Consider the following 18,912-nt stretch of genomic DNA (forward strand, 5'->3'; position numbering starts at 1 on the left):
ATAAGTAAAAATTTGAGGAAATATTGAAGGAAAGTTGTACTACGTTAGAACCACAGCTTAGATACCAATATACACAGCTTAGATACTGGTATCTAAGCTGTGGTCAGAACAGATGCGCATACAGTCTGTAAAAGGATGTGTCAGCAATATCTTTGGAACGACTTACCCTATCAAGCTAAAACATCCAGGGCATCATAAGGGGAGTGTTCACCTGGCTATAAAGCAACTAAGGTGTTGGTACACATTGCCAACGCTTTAGAACTTTAGGCGTCTTAACTTAGCTTATGTGTTCACATTTGTCAGCATATTCTTTATATCCCCTCAAACTAAAAACCCTAGCTTTGCCCCTGCTGTTATTGCTGTCCCTACTACTGTGCCTACTACTTTGATACTAGTACTATTAAGACGAAGGGTATGAAGGTGAAAATTTGAGAGAATATAGAGAGTAGATTTGAATTAAATCCGAATACACAATAATAATACTAATAATAACTTATTTATAACCCACAAAATAGATAGAACTATGGAGTAAACACAAAAAAAAACAATCATAAACATACGATTCTACAACACAAATAAATTAACTCAATTAAAAAAATGGCCAAAGAGCGTAAAAAAAAAATAATAATCATTTCCTGAGTTTTAAGACAATGTGTAGGCAGATTGTCAAACTGGCGTATCTTAGGAATGGATTGGGGAATTAAGGTAGAAGTTTCAGAGAATGCTTAAAAGCGAAAATCAATGGAACAAAAGTCAATATTTCCACACTATTAATAGTACTGCTACCACTAGACTACCCCAACAACTACTTCTGTTGCAGCTACTAGTAACGCTAAGAGTGTTAAGATGAAAATTGAAGACTAAGGCTAAATTAAAACAGACTATAGATATAAAGGTTATCAAATGGGCAAATCGGCAATATCATAGCAATGGTTAATTGTATTTAGCTGAAACTTCCAGAGCTTGATTTGAGGTGTGTTCAACTGAGCAAAAGGCAACATTTTAATCCTACTGCTGCTACTAGTGCTAGTGCTATTGATGTTAATAGCACTACTAGTCCTACCACTAGTACTACTAGAACTCCTACTACTACTGCTTTGACTGCCATTACAACTACGGCTAGGTGTATGAAGATGAAATTTTCTGGGAACATTGAAGGGGGAAATTGAACGAATCCCAACACACCGTCTGCATGCAAGTTGTCAAAAGGGTGTATCAGCAATATTTGTTACTGATTTGTCGAAATTAAAACCCGTTTTTTCTTTGCTTAATTTTTCGTAAATGGAAAAGCAGCGTGGTCTAAGAAATTATTTACGTCAGCAATATCCTAGGAACAACCAGGTGTGTGAAGTCGAATCTTATAGAGATTGTTGTAGGGGATGTTACAGTAACCAAGGGGCAATGTTTGCATCCTACTACTACTGCTATTGCCTCTTACTACTATGGTGAACAAATAATAAGATAGCAGTAGCAGAAACTAAGATGAGTGGAACTGACACCCCCATGCCTTGTAAAGAGCACAAAATAATTTGCACTCGAAACAGACAGGCAAAAGTTGCAAGAGAAGATTGAAAAGAAAATATTAGCTAATAGCCCTTTCAAATCCTTTAAAAGCTGGAATGTCATTTACTCTCTACTGAGAAAAAATGTTAATTTTTTTCTTTTTTCTTACAAAATAGAAAACAAAGGAAAAGGCCTCAAATTTCCAGGAATCATTTTTATCTATCACTATATTTTCAACAGTCAATCTAGTTTCATTTGTCTTGTATGCAATAAATTTTCATCATGCTTTTTTTCATTTGAATATACGGGATGTCGTAAACACAATAAAAAAAAATTGCTGATTTAAAGGGGGATACAATAATTTTCTTGCTGTATCTTTGAAGCCCAGAAAAATATCTTTTGAATAGTCAAGTGTATATTAATATCACTAAAGAAGAAAGGAAACATATTTTTGTTTTTTCCATTTTTCAGGAAATTTTAGATTTTGTAACATACTGCCTTTAGAATAAGAACATGTGAACAAGCTATTATTAAGAATATCAGAAAGTGACCTACATTGCTAAAATCTGGCAGAGCTAATAATTTCTTAGATTACTCTGCCTTTTCATTTACAAACTAAACAAATGAAAATTTAGAAAAATAGGGATAATATTCTGACTAAGACATTAGGGATGACAATATGTTCTTTCCATATTTATGGAATGTATATCATTATTCAAAGCAGATTTTAAGCTCCAAATTTTTTCCTATCATCAAATGTTCTAAGAGAAAAAAAAACACTCAAGCTTAATAGTATTCTATAAAGGACATAACAATGATCATAATAAAAATGATGACGTCATTAGGTATCAGATCAATCCCTACCTAATTGAAGTGGGATGAGTTAAAGGGACGGAGATTTGGACTGGTGAAGTTATGCGTCCCTTTGTAGCCTTTCGGAAAAATCATTTGCTTAAAAGTATTAGTCATGTCTTAGAGGAGGAATATAGCTGCACTGGAATGGTTGTATTAGTAGAACAATCCGCTTTGGGATCATACAGGGCAAACGAAATTATTTTGATCCATGATAATTGCAAATTTGCCGAGGACTTCAAGTTTATTATGTTTTCAGTATTTTTTTTTCTTATCCATTTTTTAGTTCTTCGATTATCGTGATCTATTAAGGGAATAAATCGATAATCTTTACGGCTCGTAACAATTTTCTTAGTAATTGGGCTCCTCATATATTTAACTACTACTACTACTACTACTAGCAACAACTCACTGCAGCAACAAGCCGCATGAGGCTAACACAGCTACAGACGCCCCTCCTTCATATTAATATTTCAAAGCCTCCCTCTTTACACCCTCCCAGGATGTTCCCACTTCCCTTAAAGCTTTCTTTATGACATCCTCCAATGCCAACCGCAGACAACCTGCTTTCAGCTTAGCTCTAGACGGTTGGCCGAAAAGGGCAATCTTCGGCAATCTGTCACCCTTCATTTGAAGAACTTACCATAGCCACCTCGAAATTTCTCTCATTTTGGTCCTAAAAAGCGAGATTGAACCAACTTTTCGTGCGGCCTGACGTTTGAAACACAGTCAGTCAGTCGGGTACCCAAAACAATGCCATTGGCAATTCCTATCCCCGTGTTCTTTTACTTGTCCAATGGGATTTCCACTTATCAGGATTTAACCCCTAAAAGATAACAGCAAATACTAATCTGGCCACGTGTCACTTGAAACGGCACGAATAACTATGAGAATAACAACATTTTTCACGTGTAAAATAGCCTATATTATTGCTTTAATGGTATGTGAAGTTCTGACAAGGAAGAGGCTGGGGCTTCGGGCCTGTTTCTAATTTTACAGGCAAATACACCTTCAGCAATTATTTCAGAGCTGGGTGGCCTAATACAATCTGTGTGGCCAGAAGTTTAATCGTAAGATTGCAATTTTGGTTGTCATTTGCCTTTTTTAGTCATTCCATTCAAGATGCTTTGGATATTTTTTATTGTGATAAATTGTCTTAATGCTCTGAAAAGGGAAAAATATTTCAATTGCATAGAAGAGGAAAATTTCAATAGGCTAATCAATTTGAAGTCCTAAATTAGCCAGCGAAGTGTTTTTCACTAAAAAATCACCACCTTCTTTGAAATCCAATTATATAGCCCTGTTTTTGGCCCCCTTGAGCCAGTATCCAGTTCCTGATTGTCATTTACACTAAATTTCACTTTTTCTGTTGCTCATTTCTTTTCAATATTAGCCTACTAAGGGGTCATAGTTAAGCACTTGAGAAGTCATTGTTAAATAACATGTGCTTATGCATATATAGCTTTTTGCTACTTATTCTTCTCTGGTTATATTTGTAATTTACATAATAATTATAGCTAACACATTCTACATGCAGCCTTGCTCTACTTTAGCCCCAACCCTCCTAATAAGGAAATTTATAGCTGAAATTACATATTTTCTATTGATTCTGCCAATCTATCCCTCAACCCTAGTACCTGTTAATTGAAGCAACTGTGACAAAACAAGAACTGGAAAAACAAGTAAAAGGTGGCAGAAAACATTGGAAATATATAATTTGGGCTAAATATTTGCAAATTAGGCATGTTAGGGGTAAATTTTTTGCTGTTCATATTTTGACTTACAAATAAAGTGAATAGTGAATATACCACTTGATGCCTTTTTGTATGTTCTTTACAAATACAATAATTGCTTATATTGCTAGTTCAAGTTTAAGCACTTTTTGACCTTACTTAACCTAACAAATTTTGGCAGTGAAAAACATACATTGTTTTGTCAAAAAAGACCAAAAACACATACTTTAATTGAAAATTTGGCATCAAAGAAGATGAAAAACAGCATAATATTGTAAAATTTATTAATTCAACTTAATTGTGAAAAATCAGTGCTCATAGATTATATAACACTAAAAAAATGGATTAATAATGAAACAGTAAATTTGAGACCAATGTTTTAAGCTTTTTAAGCCCAAAAACTATTTGGGTAGATTTTGGTCATTTTCAAGAGCTCAAAAACTTGCAATTGAAGCACTTATTATGTTTGTAAAGAACATAAAAAAAAGCATCAAGGGGTATGTTCACTTTATTTGTGAATCAAAAATATGGTATAGCTTCATGATTTTCCCCTGGGTATGTAGACTAAGTAGAAGGTCACTTATACCTGATCCTGTCCCTGCTGTTTTTACTTGGTTGAAAAAAAAAAAATCCAAAGAAAGTTCCCATTGAAAAGGAAAGAGACCAAAAGTGAGATTTAATTTGTCATAGCTTTTAGGTTTGCCCCTTCAGTCTGTTTAAAGAAAACAGATTCATAATTGAAGCTTTGTTCATTTCAATCTTAGGGATGATCTACATTTGTTACACTTCATTAAATGGTTGTAAAGGGATACTTTTATTTATTTGTCTTGTTTGTTTTCTACATGATTTTTTTAAATCTTTAAATTGATATACATTGCTTACAAATTAATTAGTCATATCACAGCTCCATTTTCAAGTTTTGACCTACTTTGTAACCCTGGTCTCAAAATTGCATATAAATTTATTGAAGCTAGGAAACATAGAACTCCTCTCTGTTTAAAAGAAAATGGGTGGACATAAGTAGGTTTTAATACACTAAAGTCCTAGGGCCATGGCAATTAAAACAATGAGGATTAACTTTAAAATGCTTGACATTACATAAATATAACATTCACAAAGAAAACCATTCAAAAAATTTTACTTTTGTGCTCAGTTGCCAACCTGAGCAATTGCCCTAAATTTTTAAACCTTGCAACACATTCACCAGCCACATCTTATGACCTACACTCTTGTCTGTACATCAACAATTCATTGAAAAGGAAGGACCACCTTACTGGCATTTCTTCCTTTGTACTTATATTTAATGGGTTTTAAACAAAGCTTCTATGGCTAAGTCAGAAGCCCAGTAAAGGACCAGGTGGTCCTTTAGCCAGGAAGTACAATAGGAAGCTAGGGGCCACTCATCCTATGCTTTTGCATGCCCTTCCTGCTTACTGACCCCAGATTTCCCTAGGTAACCTGTTAAGTTTGGGCCAATTCTGGCTGAACTTACAGAGTCACATCACTGACCTTTGTCCCAAACCAAATAAACTGCTAATACCAGGAATTAAACCTGTGCCCTTTGGATAAAAGATTCTCAACCTAGAGTGCCAGCCACTTAGGAAGGAACACAAATGTCACCAGGAACAAAAATTATTTGGAAAAAGAAAATATTGAAGAAAAAAAAAAACAATTCAAGTCATAGTTGCTCCCATTTTTCACTGCTGTCCTACAAACAATATGTATTTTATTAAGACAAATAAATTTTAAGACAGGTATCAACAAAACTCCATCAGGGATTGTATTTACTTGAGATACAATCAGCAATATGAACACTTAGTTTTGTGATATTCTAGTCTTGAAATAATAAAAGAGAGAAATTATATGTTCTATTTGTTTTCCACCAGTCCATTTGAGAAAAATAATTTGTGACAACAATATACCCATGGTTGGCTCAGAATCTATCTAAAATGCTTTAAACAGAAGGAATTTTAAAAACATTATAGTGATCAGCAAGAAGAATATTAACATAACTCTCTAAACTTGGCACTTTTTAGCAAAGGAATTGCAAAACTTTAATGGTGTCCTATGTCATCTAAAAAAAAAAAACATTAAAATGTGTCAGATGTATTTTGATATAAGATGACTTGAAGGCTTTTAGTTGAATCTATGAAATGAAGGGTCAGGTATTCCTTTACATTTTATACAACATGTAAAAAGAAAAACAGTTCAAATTTTTTCACAAAAGAAGAAGCTTGATGTAAAAAAAATAAACATATTTTTAACAGAAAGCAACTGACATGAATGAAATCAAATAAAACAAAAATTCATGGAGAATAAATAATATAAGCCATATATTTAACCTATAATGAGGTGGCATAAAAGGTTATTTCTAAAATTAGAAAAAAAAACAGTGTTATGGCTTAAAGTTCTGCTCAATCAACAGGAATTGGGTAAAATTCTAGTTAATTGACTTCTTGCTATTTCAGAAAGGGTTTAGGTTAGGAAAATGAAACTTTCAGGGATGAGTCTAGAGACTAAAGTGTGTCCCGGGAAAGTATTTTGAAGCAACTACCTCCACTCCTTCTCCCTCTAGAGGGCCCTGACCTTTGATGACCTTTAAAAATTTGTGTGTTATAAAAGTGAAACCTTGCAAAATAGATCTTCTGCTTAATTGGAGTACAACAAAATTGTTTTCAGCTTCATAACTTTGCTCAATTCCATTTTATAAGGTTTGAAAGATATGCAAATACATTTCCTAAATTTTGAAAAAAAGCATTGATTTGGCTCAAAATTCTATTCAAATAACAGGAATTATATTTTCAGAACTAAAGGCAGAGAAAAAGCAACTAGTAACTGAAAATTAAGGTAAAATGTTGTTTTGTCAAAATTTCAATAGGTCATGTAGTCATGTAGTCATGTAGGCAAATTTTAGGGCCCTCAAGAAGGAGAAGGAGTGGAGATGGGTACTTTATAATACCTTCCAAGGACATACTTTAGCCTATAGACCCATCTCTGAAAGTTTCATTTTCCTAACCCAAACCCTTTCTGAGATAGGAAGAAGTCAATTAACAAGAATTTTACCAGGTATTGTCTTTCAGAACTAAGGCCAGAGAAAAAGAAACTGATAACCAAAAAATAAGGCAACCAAAAATTTCAGGACCCTCTAGAGGGAAGAGAAGTAGAAGTAGGTACTCCAAAATACCTTTCTGGGACATACTTTAGCCTGTAGACACATCCCTGGAAGTTTCATTTTCCTAGCCTAACCTCTTTCAAAGATAGCCAAAAGTAGCTAAAGTAAAGTTTTATCCCTACTTTACCTTAAAAATCCATTTTAAATAGCAATCTCAACAAATATAGACTATATAAAAGGCTATAGGTATTGGCCTAATCATTCTAAATTTTTTTCATCTAAGTATTGTAGGATGACTTAGAAACTAGGCATGTTTGATATAGTAGTATTTGACTAACTCACCAATGTAATAGCTGCCTTCCTAAGAACCAACCTCTTTAATAACCAAAAAACTTTTCTTCTTACTCCTTATGAAGCTTAGCCTATGCAAGACAGGCCTAGAACACCAAAAACCCTTTAGATCCTAAGGAATATGCATAAGATTACTTACAGGTCACTGAAAAGCTAAGATTATTTCCATTATTTAAATTTTCCTTATCTTTTCTCTAGACTTAACGATTTCATATGTTTATCCATTTAAAAAAAAATGTAATACTAGCTGTTGGGGTGGCGCTTCGCGCCACTCCAACACCTAGTTGGCGGGGGCGCTTCGCGTCCTATCCCCCAAGCCCCCCCCCGCGCGCGTAAGTCGTTACGCGCCATATTAGTTACGCGACATTGTAGTTGTGTCCCTGTGTCCCACCTGTGAATATATATATATATAACGATCGAGAGGACATAGGAAAAATAATAGAAAAAATGAATTAGATGTACATATGCTTTCTATAGATCTATGCCAGCTACTTGAATCTAGGGGTATGATTTCTGTAATAAAATGTCTAAATAATTTATCCAAGAGGAATTTAATCAAACTTTTCTGGGTTGTTAAGAATAATACAGCTCTTGAATATAATTTTAAAGTAATATGTGATACAATTTGCATTCTAACTAAAACGAAATTTATTTCAAAAAAGAAAAAGTTTGATAAGATTGGTAATAAGGATAACAGATTATATTTACCTATTAATTTTACTTGTAAGCAGATTGAAGATATTAATTTACCAGAAATTGTAAATCAGCGGCATGTGAAACAGGCCCTTCCTAGTAATTTGAATTATAATGATAGTCCAGTTTTAACTTATAAATTTTAAAAAACTATTGGGCAAATTATTTTTAATTATAATTTAATACTAAAAAGATTAGATAGTGATATAAATTGGAAACCAGTTTGTAATTGTAAGCAACTTGGCCCATTTGTAAATCCTACTTACAAACATGTTATAACAGGGGACTTGTCAATAATAAAGCAAGATGATCTTCAAATTATAATGAATAAAGGGGCTAATTTCCGTCTTTCTCATCATCTGAAACCATCGAGTGTTCTTGATGGCTTGGAAAATGATTTTGATTTATTTATTGATAAGTGGTGTAAGAAAGAGAATAAAAATAAAGAGAGTTTTCAAAGTTGGAAGAATTTAATTATTAGTAGAATAAGAAGTAAAATATATGCTAATTTAAAAAATAGTAACACTAAATCATTATTTTATAATGCGAAGATTGAACAAGCAATTGCTAATCTACAGAATGAATTTGTAATTGTGCCAGTGGATAAAGCTAATAATAATTTTGCCATAATTTTTCAGAAGCTGTATTGTGATATCTTAAAAAGGGAGTTATGCACAACTAATGTTTACGAAAAGGTAAATTTAGAGGATGAGAATTTAATTGAAAAGACTGAAGAAATACTTTTTAAAAATTTTAATATTAAAATAAATGACAATGATAAAAAGTTCCCTTTCCTATGTTGGACTGTAAAATTTCATAAGAATCCCCCTAAACCACGGTTTATTGCTGAAGCAGCTAAATGTCCAACCCGCATTGCTGCTACTGACCTCTCTTTAATTTTAAGTCTTAAATTGTAAGTATTTCATTGATATTTCTAAAAATATATACCCATCAGAGCTTATTCTTGAACCTAGTCATGGCGCTGGTCATGAAGATCATTTCTTAGATTTAAATATTAACATTTGTGATAATAATAAATTAAGTTTTAAAATGTATAATAAAACAGATGATTTTGATTTTGAAGTGATTAGTTTCCCATTCCCTGAAAGTAATATACACTCAAATATCACATATTCAGCGTTTTTCTCACAGTTACTTCGTTATCCAAGGATTTGTAGTAATTATATTGATTTTAAAAATAGATGTAAAATCTTAAGCAAAAAATTGATATCAAGAGGTTTTTCTGCAAATAAATTAACTTGGCAATTTAAAAAAATTAGTTTTCATTATAACGAGCTTTTAAATAAATATCAAAAGAATTATCTGGAAATACTTAAAGAAATTTTTTTGTGTGTGTGTTTGTGCTGTTGCATTGGTGATTTCTCTTTTCATGATATATATATATATACATATATATATATATATACTAGCTGTTGGGGTGGCGCTTCGCGCCACCCCAACACCTAGTTGGTGGGGGCGCTTCGCGCCCCCCCCAAGCCCCCCCGCGCGCGTAAGTCGTTACGCGCCATAATAGTTACGCGCCATTGTAGTTGTGTCCCTATGTCCCACCTGTCAATATAGATATATATATATATATATATGGTTTTAACTACGTAAAACTTGCGAATATACAACATTCTTTGCTGTCCCATTGTCTTTGCATATAAATAGATTGTCAGGTTTACCGACTCTTGAACATGCAACATATAATGGTCCATGGGAAAACAATCTGTATTCAGATCTATACCTCATGATTCTAATGATTGCCCTTGAGCTTTGTTGATGGTGATTGCTAATCGACCATTCCCTGTCCCGGTGTCCCGGTCGTCATTTACATCCCCCTGTTTCCCCCGGTGTCCCCGTTGTAGTTGTGTCCCCGTGTCCCGGTCGTCATTTATATTCCCTGTGTCCCGGGTCCCGGTCATCATTTGTATCCCGGTGTCCCGGTCTGTATATACATTCGTTTTTTAGTTTTGTTTTTCTCCTTTATTTTTTTCCTTTTTTTTTCTTTTTTAGCTTATTTAGATTTTTAGATTTTTTAGTTTTTTTTATTAGTTTTTAGTTTTTATTTCTTTTTAGTTTTTTTGTCCCGGTCGTCATTTATATCCCCCTGTTTCCCCCGGTGTCCCCGTTGTAGTTGTGTCCCTGTGTCCCGGTCGTTATTTATATTCCCTGTGTCCCGGTCGTCATTTGTATCCCGGTGTACCGGTCTGTATATACATTCGTTTTTTAGTTTTGTTTTTCTCCTTTATTTTTTTCCTTTTTTTTTCTTTTTTAGTTTATTTAGATTTTTAGATTTTTTAGTTTTTTTATTAGTTTTTAGTTTTTTTTTTCTTTTTAGTTTTTTTGTAGTTTTTACCTTCTTTTTAGTTTTGTTAATTTTTTTTTTTACTTGTGTCCTGGTCGTCATTTATACTCCCTGTGTCCCGGTGCTTTGTTGATTGCTAATCGAACATTCCTTTTGTCCTGGTCGCTTTCTCTTTGAGTGTCGTCATTTATTTTTTTCTTTTTTAGTTCTTTTAGTTTTTACCTTTTTTAGTTTTTTTTTTAGTTTTTAGTTTTTTTAGTTTTTTACCTTTTTTAAGTTTTTTTAGTTTTTTTAGTTTTTTAGCTTTTTTATTTTTTTTATTAGTTTTTTGTTTTTTTGTAGTTTTTGCCTTTTTTTTAGTTTTTTTAGTTTTTTAGCTTTTTTATTAGTTTTTAGTTTTTTTTGTAGTTTTTACCTTTTTTTAGTTTTTTTAGTTTTTTAGCTTTTTTATTTTTTTTATTAGTTTTTAGTTTTTTTTGTAGTTTTTGCCTTTTTTTAGTTTTTTCAGTTTTGACGTCACCTGATCCAGTTTTTTCAGGTGACGTCACCTGATCCACGATCCACAGATCCACAGACAACTTATTTTTATATATATAGATAGTTTTTTTTTTTTACTTATGTCCTGGTCGTCATTTATACTCCCTGTGTCCCGGTGCTTTGTTGATTGCTAATCGAACATTCCTTTTGTCCTGGTCGCTTTCTCTTTGAGTGTCGTCATTTATTAGTTTTTTCCTTTTTTTTTTTAGTTTTTTATTGGTTTTTACCTTTATTTTAGCTTATTTTTCAGTTTTTTCCTTTTTTTTAGTTTTTTTTATTTTTTATTTTTTTTAGTTTTTTACCTTTTTTTAGTTTTTTTAGTTTTTTTAGTTTTTTAGATTTTTTACTTTTTTTATTAGTTTTTAGTTTTTTTTTGTAGTTTTTGCCTTTTTTTAGTTTTTTCAGTTTTTTTTTTTAGTTTTTTATTGGTTTTTACCTTTATAGTTTTTTCAGTTTTTTAGCTTTTTTATTTTTTTTATTAGTTTTTAGTTTTTTTTGTAGTTTTTGCCTTTTTTTAGTTTTTTCAGTTTTGACGTCACCTAATCCAGTTTTTTCAGGTGACGTCACCTGACACATCCATCCATCCACAGACAACTTATTTTTATATATATAGATATATATATATATATATATATATATATATATATATATATATATATATATATATATATATATATATATATATATATATGTATATATATATATATTTTTAACTACGTAAAACTTGCGAATATACAACATTCTTGGCATTCCCATTGTCTGTGCATATACAAAGCCTTATATACTTATAATGACGTCCCATTGTCTGTGCATATAAATAGATTGTCAGGTTTACCGACTCTTGAACATGCAACATATAATTGTCCATGGGAAAAACAATCCGTATTCAGATCTATACCTCATGATTCTAATGATTGCCCTTGAGCTTTGTTGATGGTGATTGCTAATCGAACATTCCCTGTGTCGCCGTCGTCATTTATATGTCCCCCTGTGCCCCCCGGCGTCCCCGTTGTAGTTGTGTCCCTGTGTCCCGGTCGTCATTTATATTCCCTGTGTCCCGGTCGTCATTTGTGTCCCGGTGTCCCGTCTGTATATACATTCGTTTTTGAATTGGTATATGATGAAATATTTTTTTTTTCCTTTTTTGTCTTTTTAGTTTTTTTTTGGTTTTTACCTTTTTTTTAGTTTTTTTAGTTTTTTTTCTTTTTAGTTTTTTTTGTAGTTTTTACCTTTTTAGTTTTTTTATTTTTTTAGTTTTGTTTTTCTCCTTTATTTTTCAGTTTTTTTCCTTTTTTTCTTTTTTAGTTTTTTTACTTTTTTAGCTTTTTTAGTTTTTTTTATTAGTTTTTAGTTGTTTTTTTCTTTTTAGTTTTTTTGTAGTTTTTACCTTTTTTAGTTTTTTAGTTTTTTTTTAGTTTTTAGTTGTTTCTTTATAGTTTTTTTTTGTTGTTTTTACCTAGCCAAGGTTCGAACCTGGAACATCTTGGACCCAGAACCTGGAACATAACGCGTTACCAACTCAGCTACTTCGGGCTTGAATACATTCGTTTTTGAATTTGTATATGATGAGATAATTTAGACGTCATATGCGGACAGACAGACATAACGCACATACAACTTATTTTTATGTATATAGAAGATATATATAGTATATATATAGTATATATATATGTATATATATATATATATATATGTATATATATATATATATATATGTATATATATATATATATATATGTATATATATGCATATATATTGTGATTCCTCGGTACGCTTTCTGTTCTTACTTTCTCTATTAGCCGCAAGCCTGTTTTCTTGTTATTCTTGTGATTCCTCGGCACGCTTTCTTTTTTTTACTTTCTCTATCAGCCGCAATTTTTTTGGCATAGACTCTTTGAGCAGCTTCCTCGGCTGTTGCCATTGTAGGTTCTTCAGTCATTTTACAATTAAACATTTTTCCGTCCACTCTTACAATTAAAAATTTGTCTTTGAACGATTTTCTTAAATACCTTTAATGACGTCATCGTCACAACAAACATGACGACAACTAACTTCATGACGACATGACATGATGACATGACGTCACTCGACAGACATAACCCACAAACAACTTATTTTTATATATATAGATTAACATCACTTGTCCTCAATAATCTTTTTTTTCGGGGTTAGAAAGTGCAAGCCCACGGACAAGTAATCCTGAGCGTTCGATGGGGTATTCCGAGTAACCTCTGACGTCATGTGCGTCAAAACGCTTGGATTAATTAGATAAGTAATCGGACAAGTAAAAGAACACGGGGTATATAAAAAATTTAGCAAATTTTGTTTAACTAAAACACTATTATTCAAATAAAACACACAATTGAAACCGTGTTGCGTTTTCTGTTCTAGAATTCAAGCTGAGATACCCCAACAAAGCTTTTTTTTATAGACACTATTTAACGATATATGGCTGGTCAATTTATTTTTTCTCTGGCGTTACATTTTCCTGAAAAGTTAGCTTCCAGGTTGTATCTTGGCAACCCCGCTTTTATGATCATTTGAGCTGTGTTGCCACGGGTAGTACGAAAGTACTACTTTTAGTACTTTTTGATCAAAGTAGTACTTTTTGGATACTTTACGTGAAAGTAGTACTTTTTTAATACTTTTTTGTGAAAGTAGTACTTTTTTGTCCATAAAATGGCACTTTTTCGGTAATTTTTCAAGTCAAGTCGAAATCGTTTCGTTTCGCTGCTAGGGATTTTCAAAGTCGTGCCGACTTCGTTGTTTCTAGCCTTCTAGGGATTTTTAAAATCCGCGACTGCAAGTTATCAGATTGACAGGCAAGAATTTCGAATGTATTTTCAAATGTGACCAACTAAGGTAAAATTTTCCAAACAAATTTGTAATGTGAGGGCCAACTGCTATGCAACGTCCCAGCCCAACGCAGTTATGTACATTAGCTAAGTTGCTAACTGTTTGTTTATAACTAACCCCTATTATTGAGTTGGTTCAAAACTGGGTACTGTACTAACCCATATATGTGGATTCTGTATTACTACTCCACATATGAGATAGTTCTAGCCCTTAGATGGGTTAAAATATCATTTTCATTTCAAAAAATTGTTTTTTTTTATTTAATCTTGAGAAGGCGTGGGAGTTATCAAAGACATAATTTCCAGAGTTTTCAACAACACAGAACAAAATGGTTATCTCAAAATTTTGATTTTATGTGTTTTTGGAATTGAATGGCATGCAGGGAAAGGAGACTTGTTATCCTCCAATCACTTTCGCCTAATAAATAGGGCAGTAGCCCTTTCCTTTTCCAATTGAATGAGTATTCTTGAAATTTTCTACAACAATATCTGGCCATCTCAAAATGCATTACGGGAAAATACAAAGTTTCAGGGGTGGGGATATCACCCTGGCTAATCATGATAAAAATAAAATTTTGAAGAAAGGATGAAACAAGGACAGAATAAACCCAGTGAAAAACATTTAAAAAAATAGCTGTTTATTGTCCTTGTTTTATCCTTTCTTTGTGATTTTATGTTTTAATCTTCAAAATGGCAATGCAACTTTTGATTACTAATCAACCCCCCCCCTTCCCTCTCCAAAGTTTATGCAATCAGCCTTTATGCCCCCAGAACATAACTTACCTTGTCCTGGGGACTGTGGGGGGTCATCCTCAAAGACTTAAATTCCAGTCCTTTCAGTTGCATTCAACAAAATGACTATCTCAAAATTTGGATGTGTTTAGAGAAATGGTGGACAAGAGAGGGTGGTTAATTTCCCTCCAATCACTTTTGAGTATTAAAAAGGGTACTAACCCTTTTGATTTCCAATCAAATGATTTGTTTTCAAAGTTTCTACAACAACAAATGGCCATCTCCAAATTTCTATCCAATGCATTGCAGGATAATATGAGGTTAAGATGGCACTACAACTTCCAACTAGGAATCCAATAAACCCCCTACAAAATTTGTACAATCAATTCTTTTATACAAAATACAAAGTTTATACAAAATACTTTTACTAAATAATGATTTTTGAAAAAGGGGAAGTACCTAGCAATTTTAAGAAATCCTAAATAAACTACTGCATAAGAAAAGTGATAAGAGTAAGTTTGGTAATTATCAAGACATTAGTCTGGTCTCTGTAGGTAACAAATACTTAGTAATATGATACTTTTTAGACTAAGATTTTTTATATACCAAGTGATAAGAGAAGAACAGTGCAGTTTTAGAAAAGGTAGAGGATGTACCAACCAAACTTCCAACCTTAGGTTAATAATTGAGGAGAGCCTGAGTTATCAAACACATTTGGTCCTCAGTTGTGGTCTTCGAAGTTATCTTTTTTGGTCTTCAGTTTTATAGATTATGATCATGCGTTCAACTCTGTTGATGGAAGAGCTTTAGTGAAGGTATTATCTTTGTATAGTATACCAGACAAACATATTAAAGTGATTAGTGCTATGTACAAGAATAATACTTCTGTGGTTAAGGTAGGAAATGAGGTTAGCAGCTTGTTTAATATCAAATTGGGAGTTAAGCAAGGTTGTGTTTTATCCCCCTTAATATGGATCAATTTTATAGACTTTGCCTTAAGGAGCACAAGAAAGGCAATTTAAGAACATGGAATCAACTGGGAAGGAAAAACATCCGTCCTAAATGAATGTTTGAGCAAAATGAATGAGCTTTAATAGGTTTTGCAAGTTTGGTGTGCTAGAATAGGTTTAAAAATTAATGTTAATAAGACAAGGTCACTAAGGCTAGAAATATGACAAGATGAAAAGGTGAAAATGGGTAGTAAAAAGATTAATTAGGTGAACAGCTTCACTTCCCTTGCCAGTATTATTAGAAAAAACAGTGGGAGCACTAACTACGTTAAAAGTAAACTACCCATGGCTCAGGGTGTTTTTTTTTAAGTTGAAAAAAGTTTGAAAAGTTATGAAGATAAATTTGTTAACCAACATTAGAATTTTGGAAGCTAAAGAGATGACAGTAATCAAATATGGTTCTGAAGCACAAGCACTCCAAAAACTAGATGAAAATTTGCAATATGTTTTCCACAGATATTGCCAATGGATTGTTCTGGGTAGCCAGCTGACTAACCATGTTTCAAACAATCAACATTAAAAAATACAGTTCAATCCCACTTTCAAGAGCTGTAATGAGATAAAGGTTGACTTGTCCAGGACACATTCTGGTAATGAAAGATTGCCATAGATAGTTCTTGTTGGCCAACCATCCAGGGCTAAATGGAAAGCAGGTTGTCTGTAGTTGGGATATGAGGATGTTATAAAGAAGATTTAAGGGAGATTGGAAGTTCAATGGAGGGTATAAAGAGGAAAAGAGGAAGGCTTTGAATAGATTGGGATTGAGGAGAGTGTGCAGGCCTCAGGTGCCTTGGTGTTGTGGTGAGTTGTTAGTAGCAGTAGCAGTAAAACCATTAATTTTGTTCAAGTTCTGTTGGTAACACTAGGGTATACTAGAAATACTTGATAGCATAAACTCAAATTATATTCTCTCATGAATCTTTCAAAAAAGAAGTACATGACGACATTGCTAGCATAATGTCAACTGACAACAAGGGCCTCAAAGAGATTCACAAGGAACTTGCCACAAAATGCAATGTTAGCAAGGTAGAAGCAATTGTTGACTTGGCAATGACTGCACAAGTGACAGAGCTTATACCAGATGGACTAGATGAACACCTACACCACACAGTCAGATGCAAGCAAGACAGGCAGCAATAAAAACTCAACATCAGTAGATACAGGATTTCAATCCAAGCAAGTGACAAAGACTTCCTTGCCAAATATTGACATACTGCTAGCATAATGTCAACTGACAACAAGGGCCTCCAAGAGATTCACATGGAACTTGCCACAAAATGCAATGCTAGCAAGGTAAAAGCGATTGTTGACTTGGCAATGACTTCACAAATGACAGAGCTTGTACCAGATGGACTAGATGAACACCTACACCATACAGTCAGAAGCAAGCAAGACAGGCAGCAATAAAAACTCAACATCAGCAGATACAGAATTCCAATCCAAGCAAGTGACAAAGAATTCCTTGCCAAATATTTCCAGGATACCTACAAAAAGCAACCAAAATTTTCACTGTGAAGAGATGACCAGCCTAATCCCTCACGGCTGGGCAACCACTGCAACACCCACCAGTCTTATTCGTAGTAGCCGGCTCTACTGAAAAGCAGCTTATCCTGGATGCATCCTACCAGCACAAATCGACTCTAGAGCAACAGTTTCAACGAAGGTTGCAACACCAGAAAAACCCTGCTGGAAAAGATGAAGAAGAGACTGGCATGCAGAGAAACAGACCTAGTGATTAAAAAAGAAAAATCACAAAAATGGGCAAACACAAGCAATTCTGATAGCAAGCGGCTTGAGCATGGAAAAATAGCCACTACCTCCTGCCATTTCAGCCCCCCCTGTAAATAGTTTATATGTGAGCAATAATAACAATGTAACAGCAAACTTCTGTGAAAGTAAAAAATAGTGAATTAACAGTTATGTCCCCATGCCCCTCTACATTGTCCCTCAATAGCTGCTCTGCGTACCTCAGCTGTAATCCAGCCACTTCAACTGTAAGTGAGAATAATAGTGTTTATAACCAAAAGTTGCCCAGACACACCCAAAAACTTGTAAACATTGTGACAGCAAACATTGATGTTATCACCAACAAGATGCCAGAACTGGTAACACGGCTCAAACTAAGTCAAATAGATATTGAAGCTCTGTCAGAAATTTGCCCCAGGAATTCCAGATTTCAACTGACAGAAGACTCAATTTGCCCCACTGGATACAACATCTTGCCATGGGTTAAAATGCTGAAAACTGATCTTGAACTCAACAAATATCATTTTAAAAGAAAGGCAAGACAAGAGCCAGTTCTATAATCTGTGAAGTGAAGCCTTCACTTCACTGAAGGAAAATCAGTTCAAGAAGAGTGGCTTTTAGTTTTGAAAGGAGAGTCTGTAAACTAATCCACCTGTGAATTAGTGCCATCCAGTAGGGAGAGTAGACTCACCCAATGGGGCTAGTTCCAAATTATTTTTTAATGAACCCAAGGGGTTAGTCCTAACCAAAAAAATAGTTAATATACATGACTAGTCCGGCAGTTCTAGTTTTCTTGTTTAAGTAGCAATGAATTTTGTTTTATTATGAATACTTGTTGTCCCCTGATGGGGGACTCTTAGTTCATATGTACATTCTGATGACAAATAACTAGTCCAAATAACTAGTCCGTTCTGGTGACAAATAACTAGTCCGACTAGTCCGGCAGTTCTACTTTTATTGTTAAAGTAGCAAATGAATTTTATTTTATTATGAATACTTGTTGTCCCCTGATGGGGGACTCTTAGTTCATATGTACATTCTGGTTCATTAGTTCATATGTACATTCTCTTTTGTGCAGATTCAGGAGCGATAAAATCTTACATCCTGTTATATTTGGCAGTTATTGTGCACTGGAACCTATTATCGCCCACCAGTGTTTACAAGTATTACAACAAACTAGCTGAAATCTGGGTAATTATATAGTCCCCAGGTATACCTTGGTTGTTTCTTATGTGTTACATTTCATTTTGTGGCTTACATAACTAAAAGACTACAAGAGAAGCAAAGTAAGCCAACTGTGTGTCAAAAGGAAAATAAGTGTGTTTCAGCATGTCATAATACCACCACTTGATTATACTGCTCAACAAGTTTGCAATTTTAAGGGAATGCACAAAGAAGCAAAAACATTCTTAATTTAGGATTATTTAGGATTCATAAGTTATAGTTAAGAATAATACAAGTGAAGACAGTTATTGACGT

General features: G+C 33.5%; 1 protein-coding gene across 3 annotated transcripts in view; it reads left to right on the plus strand.

Moving 5' to 3' along the window:
* Positions 1–3,258: 3,258 nt before the first annotated feature.
* Positions 3,259–18,912, plus strand: part of LOC136035226 (uncharacterized) — a 74,209-nt gene continuing 58,555 nt past the window's right edge. The window contains exon 1 of one of the 3 annotated variants that reach the window (XM_065716847.1): positions 3,259–3,295. The gene's annotated coding sequence lies outside the window, so the exon portion shown is untranslated. Of the gene's footprint in view, positions 3,426–18,912 lie in introns of all 3 variants that reach the window. The other 2 variants (XM_065716846.1, XM_065716849.1) reach the window with 2 other exon arrangements.

This window comes from Artemia franciscana, chromosome 14 (genome assembly GCF_032884065.1).
Source record: "Artemia franciscana chromosome 14, ASM3288406v1, whole genome shotgun sequence".
NCBI classification, from domain to species: Eukaryota; Metazoa; Arthropoda; class Branchiopoda; order Anostraca; family Artemiidae; genus Artemia; species Artemia franciscana.